At 37.8% G+C, this 19232-nt stretch overlaps 6 non-coding genes across 6 annotated transcripts; 3 read left to right on the forward strand and 3 right to left on the reverse strand.

Annotated features, from left to right (window-relative positions):
- The first annotated feature begins 883 nt into the window (after positions 1-883).
- TRNAQ-UUG (transfer RNA glutamine (anticodon UUG)) lies at positions 884-955 on the forward strand. Its single transcript has one exon. It is a non-coding gene; the product is annotated as a tRNA-Gln (tRNA).
- A 518-nt stretch (positions 956-1473) lies between these two features.
- TRNAS-GCU (transfer RNA serine (anticodon GCU)) lies at positions 1474-1555 on the reverse strand. The gene has a single exon. It is a non-coding gene; the product is annotated as a tRNA-Ser (tRNA).
- Positions 1556-7181: 5626 nt separating this feature from the next.
- TRNAA-AGC (transfer RNA alanine (anticodon AGC)) lies at positions 7182-7253 on the forward strand. The gene has a single exon. It is a non-coding gene; the product is annotated as a tRNA-Ala (tRNA).
- A 2354-nt stretch (positions 7254-9607) lies between these two features.
- TRNAA-UGC (transfer RNA alanine (anticodon UGC)) lies at positions 9608-9679 on the reverse strand. The gene has a single exon. It is a non-coding gene; the product is annotated as a tRNA-Ala (tRNA).
- Positions 9680-10898: 1219 nt separating this feature from the next.
- On the forward strand, positions 10899-10970 carry TRNAA-UGC (transfer RNA alanine (anticodon UGC)). Its single transcript has one exon. It is a non-coding gene; the product is annotated as a tRNA-Ala (tRNA).
- Positions 10971-13291: 2321 nt separating this feature from the next.
- On the reverse strand, positions 13292-13365 carry TRNAT-CGU (transfer RNA threonine (anticodon CGU)). Its single transcript has one exon. It is a non-coding gene; the product is annotated as a tRNA-Thr (tRNA).
- Between the last annotated feature and the right edge of the window lie 5867 nt (positions 13366-19232).

Raw genomic sequence — 19232 nt, forward strand, 5'->3', positions numbered from 1 at the left:
GAATTTGACTCCAACTTTTAAAAATTGCATGTCTTCTCAATGAGGTGATATTAACACACTAAATAAAATCATAAACTTGCAAAAAAAAAAAAAGTGTCAAACCAACCTCTGGGTACATACATCTATCCCGTTCTTTTTAGTAGATGTTTATTATTCCCATTAAATGGATGGACACATTTTCAAGTTTCTGATATTGCAAAATATTACAGTGAGCATCCTTAGACATACATTTTAGTTTTTTAAAATATTTTGTATTTCTATAGGATGAGTTTTTAAGGAAAAATTGCTGAGCTAGAGATTATTTTGATAGATATTGCCAAACTGCTCTTTGGAGGGATATTTATCCAAAGTCTCACTAAGTGCCTCAAGACACCTTACTTGCCTGAGCCCTTTCCAAGGCCCTGAAAGGGGTCGCCCTGTATGAACAGATGTTTTTGTGAAACTTGCAAAAGTATTTTATAGTGGAAATTGGTGAAGACTGCAGCCTCTTTTTACTCCAACTTTTCTCGCATACATCATACATGCCTTGGAGTGGCTGTATCTAATTTTGTGTTGATAAAGTCTATTCTTTTTCTTAAAAAGGACCTCCTAAATTGTGAAGCTTCAGACTTCACAAAAATCTGGATCCGCCCCTGCTGGTCTTTCAGAAAGCTAATTTATGCTCCTGGCGGAAGCGGAAGAGAGAGTGCTCAGATTGCTTCAAATTATAATTTCCCATTACCTCTTCCCCAGCAACAATAAAGCATCAGATTTCATTATCTGTTATCTGACTTAGTGTCTACCGCACTGAAGCCTGACCTAACGCTTTTGCACTGGAGCTACCGAAGTTATTATGGAGGAATTATTTAACCACCACTAAGGATAGCTATTTGCTTTCTCAGTTGGTCCCATGGTGTAATGGTTAGCACTCTGGACTTTGAATCCAGCAATCCGAGTTCGAATCTCGGTGGGACCTCTGAGGAGACGCTTTTGTACTTCCTGGCAAGACATCTGAACATGAAACAACACATTCTGCTGCTTTACACAGCACATTTGTCGTCACATACAGCAGTATTCCGGTCTCCTACTCTGTTCAAAACTGAAGACCGAATAATTCTCCTGGGAAGCAACATACCCTCCTCCAGAAAGCCAGAGATCCTTAGTAACGTTTAAGTAGTTTATTGGGAAGGGGGACACTTTAAATGAGCAAACTGGGTGAAAATTGCAGTAGTTAAAAATAGGCTGAAAATATCCTGCAAGTACATATTTGCTGTACATATCGGTTTAGGCAATATTTTCCTATGCCCCGTCAATTAACTAATTGCCTCCTCAGAAAAATCTGACCGCTCCGCGTGAGTATAAACAAGCATCTGACGGTAAATACTGACCGTACTCACAACTAAGCGGCGAATACGGAACTATTCCGGTAAAGGGGCTGTTCTCGTGGAACCACTGCCTTTCAGGTACCCAGGCAGATGTCCAAAGAGAACCTCGCGACGAGGGTGGGATTCGAACCCACGCGTGCAGAGCACAATGGATTAGCAGTCCATCGCCTTAACCACTCGGCCACCTCGTCTGCTGATGATGGCACCTCCTCAGATGCTAATGAGGCAAAATCATGTCCTTCATCCATGCAATTCGTTCTGCAGTATCGTATTGAATTCCGTTTTTTTTTTCTTCCTTTTTCGGTTTAATCCTAACTCAATCCTCATACCCACAATCAGATATTTTTAGATACATTTCACAGCAACCACAAAACTGATAAATGACGCTTAAAGTGGTTCGATTATTTGGCACATATAAAATGAACAGGTTAAACCAGTACGCTTCGGCGTTAAATACACAGATCCTTGTTGAACGCATGAGTGAATGAATGAACATAGCCAGGATTTCAACCCTGATTTCCTGACGCGTCTCCTGTCGGCTGCTTTGAGTTCTCCCAGAGACCAGGGTCCCTCTCCCACTGCATTCTGCATTCGAGGGGCCGAATTCCCTACGTCCTAATTACAATATCTCTCGGGATTCCTATTTTCTGGCAGAAACCAGGAAACAACAAAACCTGGCTCTGTAATTCTTACATTCTGAAATATGCAGGATTGCTAGGAGACGCCTTCATTTCTGTATTGCTACCTTCTCTGGGGCTTAGCATTAATCAGTCTGCGACATACAGCAAACGAGGTTGGAAAAAAAGTAGAAACCCCCAACGGGGTTTTCGAGTAGATTGGAGTCAGAGTGTACGACTAATTTATGGTGGCTACAACGGACACCAAGAAAGGCCGGTTGGAGAAAGCCCCACTAGTGCAGGAGCCAGGACGCCTGGGTCATGATTGTGGTTCTGTCTCACTCATCGTGTGACCTTGGGCAGGCCATTTAACCAGTTTCCTATCCATTCCCTTCCGCCTCCACAATTCCACCCTCACTCCCGCCCCCTAGGAGGAAGCTGAACTTGACAACTTCAAATACACCTAGCATCAAGAAACTTCTTTCACTCACTAGGGTTCAACTGCTTTTCTATATTTAGTGCAGGATTTTGGAGAAAAATATGAAAAGATTCTCACATGCCAAAACACTGTTGCTCTTTCCTTCCTGTGAAAGCTCCACTTTGGTTCTCCTATTGGCAAGAATGACCTTCTTTTCCTCTCACATTCCTTTACTGAATTTCATAAATTCACTTTCAACGTCCAAGCACCCAGCATGGGGAAACTCACCTATATTCCATGGTATAGAGGACTAAGAATTTATTCATTTAATGAGTCAATGTATGTATGTATGTATGTATGTATGTATGTATGTATGTATTTACAGTGAAGTTCGTTTTTATGATTTTCCTTAAGTCTTGAGCTATGACTACCATTCTGCTGGTCAAATCCCTTATGTTTCGCTTCTTTATGTCCCTCTTCTATACTTCCAGGAAAAACTAATTTTATACCAGTGTCTTCAAAACTATTTTCCAATACAAACTTTGAGGGGGAAATTCCCGCTCTTAGGTTAACAAAGATTTTATTTAGACAATTTTCCTTCCAATCCCCTCCAAAGGGCAGGGATCATATTTCTCTATTCATTACATTACACCCAGTGCATTGACATGTAGTAAGCACACCATAACTATTCTTGAGTGAAAGAATGAATGAATGATAAAAATCTAGATTTTTTTAATGAAAGAACCACCAAACACCAAAAATCAAGGTACACAGAGAGACTATTTTCAACATTTAAATTTCTTGGGCTAATAAGTAATACTACGGGGATGCTGTGAGTATTAAATGAATATGTAAAGTGCTTTTAAATGCCTGGTACTTAGAATCACTATGTAAGTTCTTTATATTGTCATTATTTTCTTCATAAGAAAGAGAACCAGCAGAGGAAAAAAAAGAAACAATATCACTACAGGCAATCCACAGAAGTAGAAAATCAAATAGCTAACAAACATACTATAAGAAGCTCCATTTCATATATACCAAAAGTATGCTAATTAAAACAGTAATATATAATACTCTCCCTTCTACCAGGTTGACAAATATTTATAACATCAATAATAACAAGTCTGGGCAAGAGGATTGGAAGGGATGTGTTTTGAAACAGTGTTGTGGGAATACAAATTGGGAGAAATACATTAGAGAATAATTCTATAATCCCTATTAAAATTTAATTAAAACCTTTCTAAAACACAATTATTAAGTGAAAGGGGAAGAAAGTGGAAGTACATTATGTATAGCTTTGTTACTATTATTATTTTAAATATATGTATAAGTAGATTGACAAAGAGTTTTAGATAGTATCAGCAAGGACCATTTAGCCATAGCCTCAATTTTATGAAGGCTTAAATTTGGATTTTTCTTATTACTGCCAAAGTACATTTTACATGTAATTACTGTATTTGGTGTCACTGGTATCAAAAGAATTCACCTTTAAACATAATTACTTCAAATTCATCCCAATTTTGAAAATCTTCCTATTGTGCTTTTTGATATGCTTAAAGCCTAAAAAAATGGAAATGCCATGGACTTTTGCAACTTCTGAAAAGCCTTGAGTGGTATTGACATTAAAAATATCTGCAGGAATATCTACTAACTGTCAAAAGTTGGTTTCTCTAAGGCTGAAATTATGGGACTTTATACATCCTGTATCATTTTTACAAGGCCTTATTTTTTCCTTAGTCCCAAGCATATATTAATTATGTAAATTAAAAAAGATTAAAATAGGACTTCCAGTTTCCAGTCCAACATATAAAGAGCTTGGAAGTCATCACTCCCATCCTCACAACAAGAAAAAAGCTGAAAAAACTGCAAAGCATCAGAGAATTGAAGTCACAAGGCAAGCTGCTGCCCTGAAACCTGGAAAGACAGGCAGAGACTGGACAAAGAGAATCACAGTTTACCAGGAGCATAAACCCAGGAACAGAAGCTAGCAGCTGAAACCAGTACCTGGGTAGGAAAACTTAAACTATAGTCAACAAATTTTTGGAGACGCATAGTAGAATAGCTGGTAAGTTAAAAACTCCAGTGAGGACCCATCCTGGGAGGGCCCCATACTTTCCTAAGTTCTATCTCCAGAAGCTCTACCAGGTTCTTACTTTGAAGATCAGAGAAAAATCCCCCTCACACTTCCAGCAGGGAGAGGGGGAAAGTAGCCATGTTTGATGAATACACAATTCTAGATTGACAATTATTTTTATTTCAGTTCTTCTAAAATAGAATTTATTTTTCCCAGATTTTATCATGGAAGTTAGACTCCTGTTAACATTCTAATTTTTCTTCCTTTGCTGGAGATCTATCCATTCTCTCTGGTTGATTTTAGACCTTCTCTTATCTTTGGTGTAGCCCTTGGTAACTTCTAAACTATTTTCTGACTCTAGGAATTGTTTATTCTAGATATTTCATATAAGTGGAATCATACAATATTTGTCCTACTGTGTCTGGCTTATTTCACTTAACGTGTTTTCAAGGTTCATTATGTAGCATGTATCAGAATTTCATTCCTTTTTAAAGTTGAATTATATTCCATTGTATGTTATTTTGTTTCTCCATTCAACTGTTGCTGGACACTTAAGTTGTTTCAATTTTTTGACTATTGTAAATAACGCTGCAGTGAACATTCGCATACAAGTATCTGAGTCCTTATTTTCAATTCTTTTTCAGGGTAGGATTGCTGGATCATATGGTACCTCTGTGTTTAGCTCTTTGAGGAACCAACAGACTGTTTTCATAGGAAAACAGAGGAAGTGAGAATCAGTTTAAAAACAAAACAAAACAAAACAAAATAAAAACCTCCCTGGCCCAAATTCTCATCCTGATCATCAGCAACCTCATCCACTTCCGTTGGACAGGATCCCAGGGTTGGGTGTTGATTTACTGGACACGAGGACAGACTCAGCCTAGGAGAGTGGGAATAAGAGAGTGGCTTAGAAAGTAAAAATTACTCAAAAAATGATGGGGACATTGCAAACAGGCATAGGAAGCCAGTTTGAAGGGACTTCCACTGGACGAATCTGGAACTATTAGTACACCAAAATAGTTGAGTATTGTAATCAATTATAAACCACTGGGAAAAAAATAGAAATTCATACAAATGATACATTGATAAATGAAGAAAATAATGGGGGGAAAATAGGCTTAGTAGCATGCCAAGCACTGACTATAAATGTGGTGGGAGAGCTGGATTTGGAAAAATCATTATTTTGCAACTATCATACTAAAGATTTGTTCAGATAGTGGATGTTGAATCTTGGGGGAGATTTTGATGAGGAACAGTCCTACAAACCAGGTGATCAAAATTAAATTCACCAATGAGTGATGGAAAGTCTTTACCAGACTGTCTCCAGCATGATACTTTAAGAAGCACACAACATTATCTATATTATATTGCTCTGGGGAATGCATAACCTGAATCTAGTCATGGGAACATCGATCAAAACCACAGTGAAAGATAGTCTATTTTTTAAAAGAAAAGAAAAAAATGCACTATTATTCAAATTGCATGTCAATGTCATAAAAGACAAAGAAAGTCTGAGGAAATATTCCAGATTAAAGAAAACTAAAAAGACATGCCATCTAGATGAACACCTGATACTAGACTAGATCCTGTATGCTGCGGGGAAATCGGGACAATTGGTCAAATTGGAATGCAGACTGTAGATTAAGTATAGCTATTTACTATGTTAAATTTACTAAAGTTCATAATAGTACAGCGGTATCGTAGGAAATACAGTAGTAAAATTATTTTAGGGTAAATGAACATGATGTATCTCTCAAATGGGAGAGAGGAAGCAAAGGATAAAGCACATGGGGTAAAATATTAACAATAGCTAAGTCTAGATAAAAGGTATATGATTATCTTGGGGTGCTACTTTTATGTTTTCAAATTTTAAAATTGTTTCAGAGGGAGAGAAAGAGAGGCTGTGCTGCACGTGCCCGAGAAATCAATGGCTGTGAATTGGGACCGGCCGGTTCCTTAAAATAATAGGAAGCTTCCCCCTAGCTCCCCAAACCATCCGAGGTACTAATAATTCTTCATAGTTTCCCGGTTCCCAAAAGGACTGGTCATGGAGAAACAGAAGCCAGCCCTGCCTTGCCTTTTCACCTTTTATCTAAGTAACAACCCCTCCTTTCATCAGCTCCGCACAACAGGGGGCAGCCAGGGTTTTGCGGGAGGCAAATGTTGCTCAGGTGGACTATCTGGGCTCCTTACGTGATGCCTGTCACCCCGGCTCGTACTTCCAGTTTGTCCTAAGTGATCGATCCAGGACATCGTGAACCCACGGGGACGTTCCCTGCCATCACCACGGAACATTCAGTGGATTTTTTTTTTTTTTGACTTCCGGAAATCTAGATAATTTGAGAGTCTTTGTTCCAAGGGAGGTGGTGTTGGACCCGGGAAAAGGAGCGCTTCAGGAGAGGACCCTTTTTGATTCCACCTCTGCTCTCTTCCCAACGCCACCTTCTCAGTCGGTACCCTGGCTGCCCAGCCTCCTGCTTCCGCCTCCTGAAGCCTTACGTGTGGAAAGAGGAGTGGAAGCTGTCTCTTTTCAGCTTCCTTCCTTTGGAATCTCATTCTCTCGCTTTCTTATGAGGTCGCTGCGCAGTCTGTTCCGCAAATGGAGAAGTTTACATCCACATTTTCTCTGCAGTTTGCTAAGTCCTTAAGAGGCAAAGAAATAATGATTATAAATCACGAAAGGAATCTAAGGAGGAGTACTTACTGTTGGGGGTGTAGCTCAGTGGTAGAGCGCGTGCTTAGCATGTACGAGGTCCTGGGTTCAATCCCCGGCACCTCCACCAGTTTTTGAGAGAATGTAATTGGACCACTTTTCCTTTCATTTCTCCCTTTAAACCTGTTGTCTTCTTACACTGAATTTTCTGCCTACTTGTACTACCTTTGTGGTACCCAATTTCTGCCCCAAGAACATTACCACCATCAGAAACAGCCTAGGTCAAATGTGACTAGCGTTTAAAAAAGATAATTGGCCTGATTTCCTTGGATTCCAAGCTAAAAACACAAAAGAAGAAAACAGATAAACATAACAGGACTTCAGTTTCCTTCACTTTCTTCTGAATTCTGAAGACTTCTTGGAGCAAAAATCACACATGTACTGAGGATTCGATTGTATTAAGAAGTTTTATTATTTTTGCTGGTTGTGATGTTATTATGGCAGTGTTAAAAAGAAAATTTATAACTAAAATATTTATGGTCAAAATTAGTCTAATGTCTGGAATTTGATTTTTAGTCCTGGAGGAAAAAAAAAAAACAAATAAAATAAGAACAACAAAATTATGATAAATGCTGAAGTTTGGGTTATTACCCAACACGGGTACATGAGTACTCATTTTAGTATGATTTCTACACTGTTTTAGTGACCAAAACAAAAAGTTAAAAATTTAATACTTAATATATATATTATATGCTTTATTTGTATATTAGATATATTTTCATTTTTAGTTTCATCAAAGAATTGCTTTTCTGTTTCTTTTTAAAAAATATTTTTGAGTTATAAATGACATAAAATATATTAGTTTCAGTAGTACATGGCATGTGTTTCTCGAAAATCATTGCACTGTATATAGTTTTCTTTCAGCTTTATTGAGGTATAATTGACAAAATTGTAATTATACAATTACAAATTATAAAGTTGTAGGATATAGTTAAAGTATAAAACATGATGATGTACTTATAAGGTAAATCAAAACTACAGTGAGACATCACCTCAAACCTGTTAGGATGGCTATTATTAAAAAATAAAGGGTTTGTGAGGACATGGAGAAATTGAGACCCTTGTACACTGTTGGTGAGAATGTGAAATGGTGCAACAGTTATGGAAAACACCACTAAAAGTCTTCAAAAAAGTAAAAATAGAACTCCCAAATAATCCAGCAATCCCACTTTGGATATTTATTAAGAAGAATTACTAGTCAATAGCCAGTAGTCTATAATAGACAAACTCATAGAGACAGAAAATACAAAAGTGATTGCTAGGGACTGGGGAGGGTGGAGGAAATGGGGAGTTGTTGTTTGATGGGTACAGAGTTTCAGTTATGCTGGATGATATTAGAGATCTGATGTGCAACGTAGTGCCTATAGTTAACAATAAGCTATTGTGCACTTCAAAATTTGTTAAAAGGGTAGATACTTCTCTCTCTCTCACACACACACAAACACACATACACACAACCACAACAACAGCAACAACAAAAGGCCATAAGGAAACTTTGGGAGGTGGTGGATATGTCTGTTACCTGGTTTGTGGTGATGATATAAGAGGTGTTTGCTTATGATCAAATGCATTAAATATGTACAGTCCTTTGTATGTCAGTTATACCTCAATAAAAGTGTTGAAAAGAAAAATCTGAATAATGGCAAGAGTTGGCAGGTTTATTACTGATTTGCTGGTTTTCTTTGAATATTCTAGAAATTATTTTATTGTTGATATTAAATATTGCAAATAATTTCTCCCAATCTGTCGTTGTACTAGTCAGGGTTCTCCAGAGAAACAGAACCAATAATATATATGTATATATGTCAGTAATTCAGGTCTTTCTGATGAGAAGAAATAGTTAATATTTAATTCACTCAAGTCACCTTAGATTCAGTTGAACCAGACCATCACTCATTCAACAAGCAATTGAAAAACTGGCTCACAATAGGTTGTATATATGAGTCAAAAAAGGAGCATATTGGTGAACCAGGATCGAAAAAAAAGGGGGTATCTTAAATAGCTCAAACAATTCTGATATAAAGCTCAAAGTCCAAGTCTTGAGATCCAAATAGCCAAGAAAAGAGGGTAGAATCATCTTCAACCAAGCTTCATAGAACTATATTTCACCTTCAGTCAACTGATGCCTGCCTGAATGTAAACCCCATTTTAGAGGAAGCTTGATAATCATTTGGGGACAATAAGGACTAATGTGTCATAAAAGTGTCATAAAATTCGAAGGTGTTCTGAAGTATTTAGGTAGTGGTAGACTTACAATTTCTATTAAATGGGGGACTTTGAACAATGTGTTCCCGGTAGTTCAATTACACCTAAATCACAGGTTTAAAAGACTCCATTACCTATGTTTTACTATAATTCCTTCCAAGGCTTAAACAGTAGTGAGCAATCAGTTGGAATTCCTACACAGGTGTTTAAGTAAAGTGGAGATGCCGGGGATCGAACCCGAGACCTCATACATGCAAAGCATGCGCTCTACCACTGAGCTACATCCCCACACGTGAAACTTATTTCTTTTCCTTGTTGACCAATAAATCCCCCCAAAGAGTATGGCTTGTAGCTACAAATTCTGCAAGGCCTTCAATCTACATTCATAGAAACATAATCAGGTAGACTGAATAAATGCTTAGTAAATGATAGCATCCACATGTTCCATGTAATTCCCCTTGACACCATTTAGCACAGTTAATAACTGTAGATTTGTTATTTAATTCTTTGCTTCCTTCTCTAGTAAGACAGCTTCAGGAGGGCCAAGCCTGTGATTGATTTTTCTCATAACTGCATCAAGCCGTTAGCATAGAGCCTTGCACATCGCGGCCACACAATAAAGAATGGTAAAATATAAAGGTATACTCTGTTCAGGATGTATGTTACAGAACAGAGAATCTTGCAATGAAGTGTGTGTGGGAGAGGAGGATTCACAAATATGTAAACAGTAGGACAAGTGCTCTGGCAAAGACAAGCGTGCGTAACTACAGCAGCAGACAGAAAGTATACCACATTCTTGATCAGAAATTGAGGACTCCAGGAATCTTGGAAGACAAGACTTGGCCAAGTAATTAGAAGTCAAGAGTTGCATTTCGGGACCAATTTGGGTTTGCAGTAGTGGGTGGCTGTTCTCAAATTTCGGCCAAAGCATCTCTCTTACACGTTTATTCCACAGGATATAGGTTTCCTTACCCAATCTACTAAATGGGATTTTTCTTCTTGGACCAGGCTGAGAATTACACACATACTGACTGTAAAGAATTCCAAGCCCAGAACCTGGATTGGCTGCACCTTGCAGGATGGCTCTCTCCCAGTTCTTTCCCCAGCTGGATTGGCTTCTGTTTACAGTTTGACTTTGTACTACATCATGAAATTTCCCAGTGGTTTGCTGTAGCCATTTATGGTTCTATGTTTTCTGATGACAGGCTTTCCAAAAGACTCTTGATCTGAATGACTTACATTCAGGGTCCTGCTGGGATAAAAGCCAATATTACAACCACTTTTTCTGAGCTGTGTCTGGTCAGGTTCAAGAGAATCCAACGGCTTTAGTGACACTGATTTAAGTAACACTTTTTTTTTTCTGGTTGTCAAGACTTGTGAAATTCATATAATTCTTGCACAACAAAGTAAACAAAATATGTATGGGGGGAAAGTTGATCATATATTCTTAAGAAAAATATTCTGAGGCCCTATTAAGTACACCACCATCTGATAAAGTTAGTATCTTGGGGATGTAGCTCAATGGTAGAGCGCATGCTTTGCACGCATGAGGCCCCGGGTTCGATCCCCGGCATCTCCAGCTGCTCAGCATCTATCCACTAACATTTTTAAAAATGTTGGACCACGATAAACAGATACAGGCGGTTTTCAGCACTGCTGACAAATTGAGCAATTTAAAACTTAAACTGCTAAATCAGGTTTCATCCTAGTTTGAAAGTAAAATATGCTGATATGCTGCTCAAAAAAATTTACCTTGCTTCAGACGCCAAGGCCCCATCAAACTCTCGGGGGGAAAAAGTCACTTGTGAGCAATACAACTCTTGAAATTACAGAAATAGGCTCTTTCTCATTTGGGGGGATTTTCTCCCTGAAACTTGATGCCAGTTCCCTTTTATTACCTCTTACATTTACGCTTTCTGTACTTCTGGTAAAGTTGCTTACAATCTACTCTTTCCCATCTTAAATTTCCTTTCCAAAAAGAAAACAATAAAGAACTTAGGAAAATAAATCTGAAACTTCCCAGATTTTTCTCTTGATTAGTAATTTTTCATGATTACATATTCATATTGACTTCCACATGCATTCCGATTGCTTTAGTATAAAACTAAAACTCCCCAACATAGCCAATACAGGCCTGTGATGGTTTACCCCTATCCCTTTCCGGCCTCACTTCTCATCCTATCTGCACATATTCTTTACGTTCTAGCCCTATTGGCTTTCCTTCAGTCCTATGCATGTAGTCTGGCTTTCTCTGATTGGGTAATTTCTCTGCCTCTCTTTTCTACAAATTCTTTCCCTTTTTTGCAACTCAAGTCTCTCCCTCTATGACCTCTCTGATTAAAGAAAATCTCTCATCTATGTTCTCCTAAATCTCATTCTTTTTTGTAGCATTTATCATAGTCATGTTATTATACTTCTGTTTGTGATTATGTAGTTGATTTCTAGCTCCTCCTCCCTTTCCCCTAAGCTCTCATCCCCTTGGAGGTGGAGGCCAGACCTATTCATCTTACTTTTCAATATGCTGGATGTGGATTACAATACATAATTTTTGGAATGAAAGGCTGACTAAATATTTCATAGTTATGAGCTAAAGTAGATAAAGGTAGATCTTCTGCTGCTTGGGGCCAGTTGTAAGAGTTGTCTGTATGCATTGATTTTCTTCAAGAACTCATTTCAGTGATCTCACACCTAGAAACATAACTTCTTGAAATTGGCGTGCTGGCCCAGAGTCATGACGCTGCCGACCAGATGTCTGTCTCTAATGGCCCAATTTAAGTCAGCCTAGGACAGGGAATAATAGTCCTATAAAAATCAACATCAAGAAGTAAAATATACCTCTGTAACAGCCTATGTTTCCTTAACATTGATTTATGATTTATTCTATTCGTCAAGGATTTTTTTCATTGGTTTGTGGACATCCAAGAGCTTAAAAGGGTCAGTGAACACCTTCAAAGAATATACAAAATTTATCCATGTGTCTGTTGGATTTTGTTGTTGTTTTGGGTTTTGGTGGGTTTTGTTGTTGTTGTTGCTTTGGTTTTTTCTTATTACAAATATTTAGACACTCTCTAATGTTGATTTTCACACTAGCTTTTTAGTCTTTTAAGATAAATTTACATTTTTCCTATTAACATCTCTTGGAAAAGACTTAGTGCGTTTTTTTTCTTATTATTGAGTTATAGACAGTTTACAATATTGTGTCAATTTCCAGTGTAGAGCACAATTTTTCAGTTAGTGGTGGTCATAGGCAAGTTCTCAGCAAATAATCTAATGAGTTCATATGTCATACAATTTGAAGAACTATTATTCTAAATCATACTGGATATTGTTTAATTTTTAAAATAAGATTATTTGACATTTAAAACCATGACTTTGAACTCAGAAATATTAGGTTAAAACCCTAGCTTGTTTATTTATTTACTAACTACGATTTGGGCAAGTTACTTTATCTCTCTCCAAGTCTCAGTTTTCTCAGCTGTAAAATGTGCACGATAATGCTTCTTTCATGAGTATTTTTAGGGATTTAAAGGTATGTGAGAAAATACACAAAATGCAGCATAGTAAGTGTTCGATAAATTGCAACCACTTTTCATCTATGTATAATTTAAGTGAAGTTGCTCGTTGTTTGAGAAACCAGCAGAATATTTCTTTAAATGGTTTGAATTAAAAGTTTCCAATTTTATTTTGGAAATTCTCTATCCATAGTTGATCTTGAACATCCAAGTAGTTAAATTCCGTATGATAGATCACCAGTAGAGAAACAGAGTCATTGAGACTGAAGATACAATGAGGAGGGGTTGCAGAGATTTAAAAAGCTCTAGGCAGTGCATTTGGCACTGTAATTATAGATGGTTTCAGACTAAAAATTTGCTAAAATAGGACTCAAGTACGAACAGAGACAGGCCCCGCTGGGATTCGAACCCAGGATCTCCTGTTTACGAGACAGGCGCTTTAGCCAACTAAGCCACAGAGCCAGCTGTGCAATAGGTGAAGCTTCCTTTTTGATCAAATCGTGCTCAATTAGGTGAAAAGCTGTATTGAAATCGATTAGAATTACTGTGCACGCATGTCTCAAACAAATTGACTGTAGAAAAGGCAGACCCGCGATAGAGAATCCTGGAACATAAGATTCCCATCAAACCTAACAAAACGCGTACACGCAATCACACCGCAGCATAGAAAAAGTACTTAGAACAACCATGAAATGGGAAAGAGTGGACACCAGCCGAGTGCTCATTGTGGAGGAAGGGGCTTCTCTGAATGAAGTCAGAGAAGTTCTTATGATTCCACCATTGTAGTAATTTAGAACCGTCAAGTGAGTGGATATTCCAAAAGTAGAGTGAAAGGCGTTTCTAGCAAAATAGGCTAGTTAGAACTTCAGTCAAAATGGCATTCCTGGTTGTTAGAAGATGGCACACTTGTGCACTGAAAAACCAACAAAACAAAAACTTAACAACCCCAAATTCCAAACCCATTCAGACTCTGCTAATAGTTATCAAACTGTTGATAACTCTGCTTGAGGAAGTAGCAGTCAGCAAGGAGGCGGCTCGGTCTGAGCTCACTTAACTGGTTTAGGATTCAAATCCCAGGAGACTTTGCCTGCCCGAGGCCGGGAAATGACCCCTGCTCCTGCAGCTCTCGGGAAGGTGCACAGATGGAAACTGCAGCTCGCTCGGGTCGGGGAGGGGTCACAAACCGGGAAATTCCTCTCTCTCTATGCTGCCTTCTTCATTTTGGTTCTTTAAAGGATGTTCTTTAGTATTTTCCTCATGGACCCTCAACTTGTAGAAGCTAAACGAACATGAACTGATTGTATAATCACAAAATTAAGAATCTGTTCTTGAACTGTTAACGACTACATCCTTGTTTTCTGCCTTTAGTTAGAACAAGGTTGGTGCTGAAAGGGAGGAGAGTGAGTTGATCAGCTTAGCACATGCTACTGCACATCCACCCAGCTTCTGTTGCCTGGTTAAAATGCAAAATTAAGAGGACTCCAAAATTCTTTATTTAACCAAGTAAAGGCTGAAAGGAACTCTGGGCCTGGTAAAGCCCTTGAATTCCAGTCTTTTAAAATTCCTTTCTTGAACCAAATGTTCTGGCACTGCCATTTTCTATTCCACTCAGAATGTTTTTATTGGGACTATAAACTTATTTTCTTGCTAACCAGGATAGTCACTTTTTAATTTAATCTGTATTAACAAACTTCTATGATTAGGACTACACTAGTGCTCCATTTACAGTTACTGAATATTGACAGAGTTTGGAAAACAACACCCTCAGAATCAGAATGGACCAGGAATTGCAGCATTTCTGAATTTTAATTAGCTGAATTATTTACACTCAGGAGTATATAAATTTCAGCCACAAAAGTACAACTGGGATAACAGCATTTATGGTGAAAAATTGTTCAAGTGTTATCCAACAAGAGTGATATTACTGAATACCTACTATGCATCAGGTGTTGAAATGAGTTCTATGGATACCACTAGATGGCCACAGATGATAGAAAATAAAACAAGAAATTTTAATAAAAATTTTAATTTTATAATAAAAGAAGTAAGATGAGCACCTAACAGGGACAGATAATACTCAGTACTATAAACACTGCCCAGTTCAATGCATTTATGATAATTTCTCTTCAATGTATTTGATTTTTTGTAGAAAAAGGATGTGTGTGTGTGTGTATAAACTGTGCAAGTCGTACTTGGAAACAGCTTTAAAACTTTCAAGTTAATCCCAAATATTTAACCAAAAATAGGAATCTCTGCCAAAGTGGAATGAAATAAATCTGATCAAGACCCAATAGCAGGAAGACCTGCAAAGTACTTGCAATAAAACTGTCATGAGAGTAGAAAGAGGTAGAATTAGTGAAATCTATTCCAATGAGGTCCTCCCAGAAACAGATTTGCACCCAGGCAAGCATTGTGTGAGTGAATTGAAAAAGCAAATAACACATGAGACCCCCCAGGCCAATCTGATGCAAAAGTGCTTGATTAATATTAGACCCAAAATAACTAAATGAGGGGTATGAAATGGATACTGGAACATGGGGATTTTTCATAAGTGCAATGATTTTTCATTATCCTCAGTGAATGTTTCCTCTGTTAAGACTAGGGTGATTCAACATAATGCTAGCTAATAGGTGTTATTAGTTGAATTTTATTCTCCTAAAAATTCTTATATTGAAGTTCTCATCCCCAGTACTTCAGAATGTGACCTTACGGAGAAAAAGGGTAATTACTTTAGTTAAGATGAAGTCATCCTGGAGTAGGGCAGGCCTCTCTGTTACAGTATGACTGGTGTCCTTGTAAAAAAGGAAAATCTGGGGAGAGACACACACACACACAAACACACATGTGAACATGAAAGCAGAGGCTGGAGAAGGGTATGGTGCACTTACAAACCAAGGGACACCAAAGATTGCCAGCAAATCATCACAAGCTAGGGGACAGGCATAAAACAGATTCTCCCTCACAACATTCAGAAGGTACAACACTGCCAACACCTTGATTTTGGATTTCTAGCCTCCAGAACCATGAGATGATAAACTATTAAGCCATGCAGTTGGGTAGTTTGTGTTATTTTGTTACGGCAGCCCTAGACATCATCCTCTGAGTATGAATTAAATTTTTTCTTAAATTTTGCCCCAAACTTAACTGAAAAAATTTTATTTAGAAAGGGAACTAATGAATAAGGGGTGATGGAAGGTAAGTATGAGAGGTTCATATACCCTAACTAAAAAGCTGAACAAAAATTACTGTAAATTTTAATAGATTAATACTTGTAATAAAAGATTAAAATGCAGATTGAAAGGATACTCATGGACTTCAGGATGGTGGTTACTTTTATGGAGAGAGGAAGGGGGCTGGAAAGTGCAGGATAATGCTTCAATCATACTTCTAAATTATTTCCTTAGAAAAAGAAAGATCTGGATAAAGGGTACATGACATCTATTATAATATTCTCTGTATTTGTGCTTAAAATATTTTGTAATTAATTTTAATTTAAATAAAAGAAAAATATTTGCATATGCTTTCATATTATCATATTAGAAAAACAATAGAGAAGTAAAACTACAGATTAGTGCCTTGCAAAGCCCCAAATATTTACATATTGGCTACACATGTAGTAGAGCCTCTTTCCTTGAGCATGTCAGAACTTTTATACTTCCTAGAAAATAGCAAAGGGCAGAGACATTTGCCATTAAGTAGCTAAAATGTTAGTTGACAAAACAAAACATATCTACAGGTAATGATACTGTAACTTTACCTACAAGTGTGGAAGTGTGCTTTTCCTGCAACATAGTGACATAAGAAAAGCCTAGTCTCCAACGTCTGATGTCAAACATATCAGAAAGATAATACAAGCAAAGGGAAAAAATAAAGACAATGACTTGGAATAGTGATCTGAATTTTCCTCACTTTGTGAAACAACAATTCAAAATAATGCAGAATTTACCTCAAAAGAAACCATTGAAGGAAAAATATAGGCCCCTTTAAGGATTAAGCACAGGAAGTTCTATGTGAGCAAATTAGTTCTCCCCAGTATAACTTTTTTCTGTCTCTTCAGTTTATTTTAATTTTTTTTTAATTTTTAACTTTTATTGGTGAATAACTTATTTAGGATACCAAGAAATATGAATATTGCATTTGTATGCATCTAGCACATTTGTTATTTTGTTCATTACTAGAAAGTTAATCCTTTTGTTGCCATTTGGTAGAAACTGCTGGATATGGGAGGCTATTTCAACCCCCATATCCAACCCTCCTCTCCTCTGATCACTTCACACTGTATGAACTTAAAACATGAGATATTCATTCCCCCAGCCTCTCTTATATCAAGGGGTGGCCATATACCTAGGTCTGGCCTAAAAGATATAAATAATAGACTACTGGGAAGTTTTGGGGACAGCTTTTTCCTTCTTGGTAAAGACAATACATATGGGACTGGTGTCAACTCCTCTCCCTTTCCTTCCCAGATTGAATGCAGATCTGATTCCTGGAGTTTCAGCACCCAGCTTGTGGTTATGAGGCAAAGGCACTTCAAAGAGGTACCTGTGCTGATGTCACTGAGCTAATGAGACAACATTAGTAATAAATTTTTTTCAGTTTATATCTATACCTTGATTTTTAATATACAAAGTGAGAAATGCTCATTAGATAAGAGAAGGGCATCCCCTATGACTCTCAAGAGAACCCAGCAGGAACTGATGGTTCAAGGGAACTCCTAGACCCCTAAATTCTTTTCCAATTTTCAGTGTCAGTCTTTCCCCATCAGTCCTCTAAATTTCGCCTACAAGATCTGGAGAAGTTATAAATTTCACTGATTTGGTAATTTAACTACCCAAAAGTTGAAGCTGTATGTGATAATCAGCTATCTCATATCCCCTCAACAAAAAAAAAAAATTTTTTTTCACTATGGTGACAGAAAGCCTGAGGCTTCCATTTATGCCATGAGTGGACAATTTAGACACTTAAGGACATTTTCCCTAGTCATTAAACAGTCTGACACAGAGGATGGTAAACATTATTTTTTTTCTTTTTTTAACACTGGTCTCCTATACCTCCTCTAAGAATTTGGTACACTCGCTCCCCTCCTGTCCATGAGCCCTTGACCACAGCCAGGCAAAGGCCGCCTGAAGCTGCTGGAGGCCTCGTTGAGAAATAAACAAGAACACAGAAAACTGTTTTCTAAATTTCCTTCACTTGTGAATGTGACAGCGTTTTACAAATTGGAAGTGGAGACAAAAGCATCACGATGAAAGAGACGCTGCATTCCAAAGGGGAACAGATCTTCAGCAAAACACACAAAGGTTTAGAAGGAGAAGTGGAGTCTTTGAGAGAATCAGAGTAGCTTTAGAATCAGCGAGGCAAATTTAGAGATTACAAAAGAGATCAATAGAGCAGGGATCAAATCCACAGCGATGCGAACGCTGTGAGCTCACCGGCAAAACGCAACCGAGAGAGAAACATATCTGCGCCAAAAATGCTTCCATTTCTCTCCTTTGTGTTCGATTTCTGAGAGAACTATTACGTTTCGAGAAGCGACATTTACCCAATGCTTTCATAGCCTCCGGGCTGGAAAGAGTGTATTTTCTTTTTAGAGAGCTTCCGGTGAAATCCATCTTTCTGATTGAGCCTAAAAATGTGAAACCTGAGACAGGAGCTCAGCTTACAGTCCCATCCCCCACTCCAAACCCCAGCACCAAAACAAAGCGAGAATCCTAATTCGTCCCCAAATCTTCTAATTTAGAGTTTACATTAGTAACTGTCAGTTTGGGGGGATTTTTTCATGGAAAAGGGACCAAAGTCACTCTTGATTTCACTTTGTGGAAGGCCATCTCTAAACTCTGCCGAGGATGGAAAGGAATAAAATTTTAAAACGGAAAGGTTACTAGCATAACTGGAGAAAACTATAGATACCTGGAGGCAAGATGATTAATCTTCAGATTCTACAGGAATGGGCTGTGATAGTAACGTAGAAGAGAGATGTTTCGAGTAAGGAAACAAAAGGTTGGAGATGCTGGGGATCGAACCCGGGACCTCATGCATGCTAAGCATGCGCTCTACCACTGAGCTACATCCCCACTACGCCGGATGCTGATTTTCTGAACTACCTTCATGAAATAGAACAGTAATTTACAATTGCACTTAAACACAAATGTTCTTTTCTAAATGATACAGATACAATTTTCACCCTCTATTTTACAGGATTCTATTACCAAGGAATTCTAATTAATCTGTATCTTGCAGACATTCAGTGACTAATGAGAATACACTGAGCTCGGAAATCTGAGTAGGAAAAAGTCTGCCAGACCCTCCTTTTCTGAGTGCCTGTCTCT

The sequence above is a fragment of the Camelus bactrianus genome, chromosome 20, assembly GCF_048773025.1.
Source record: "Camelus bactrianus isolate YW-2024 breed Bactrian camel chromosome 20, ASM4877302v1, whole genome shotgun sequence".
In the NCBI taxonomy this organism is placed as follows: domain Eukaryota; kingdom Metazoa; phylum Chordata; class Mammalia; order Artiodactyla; family Camelidae; genus Camelus; species Camelus bactrianus.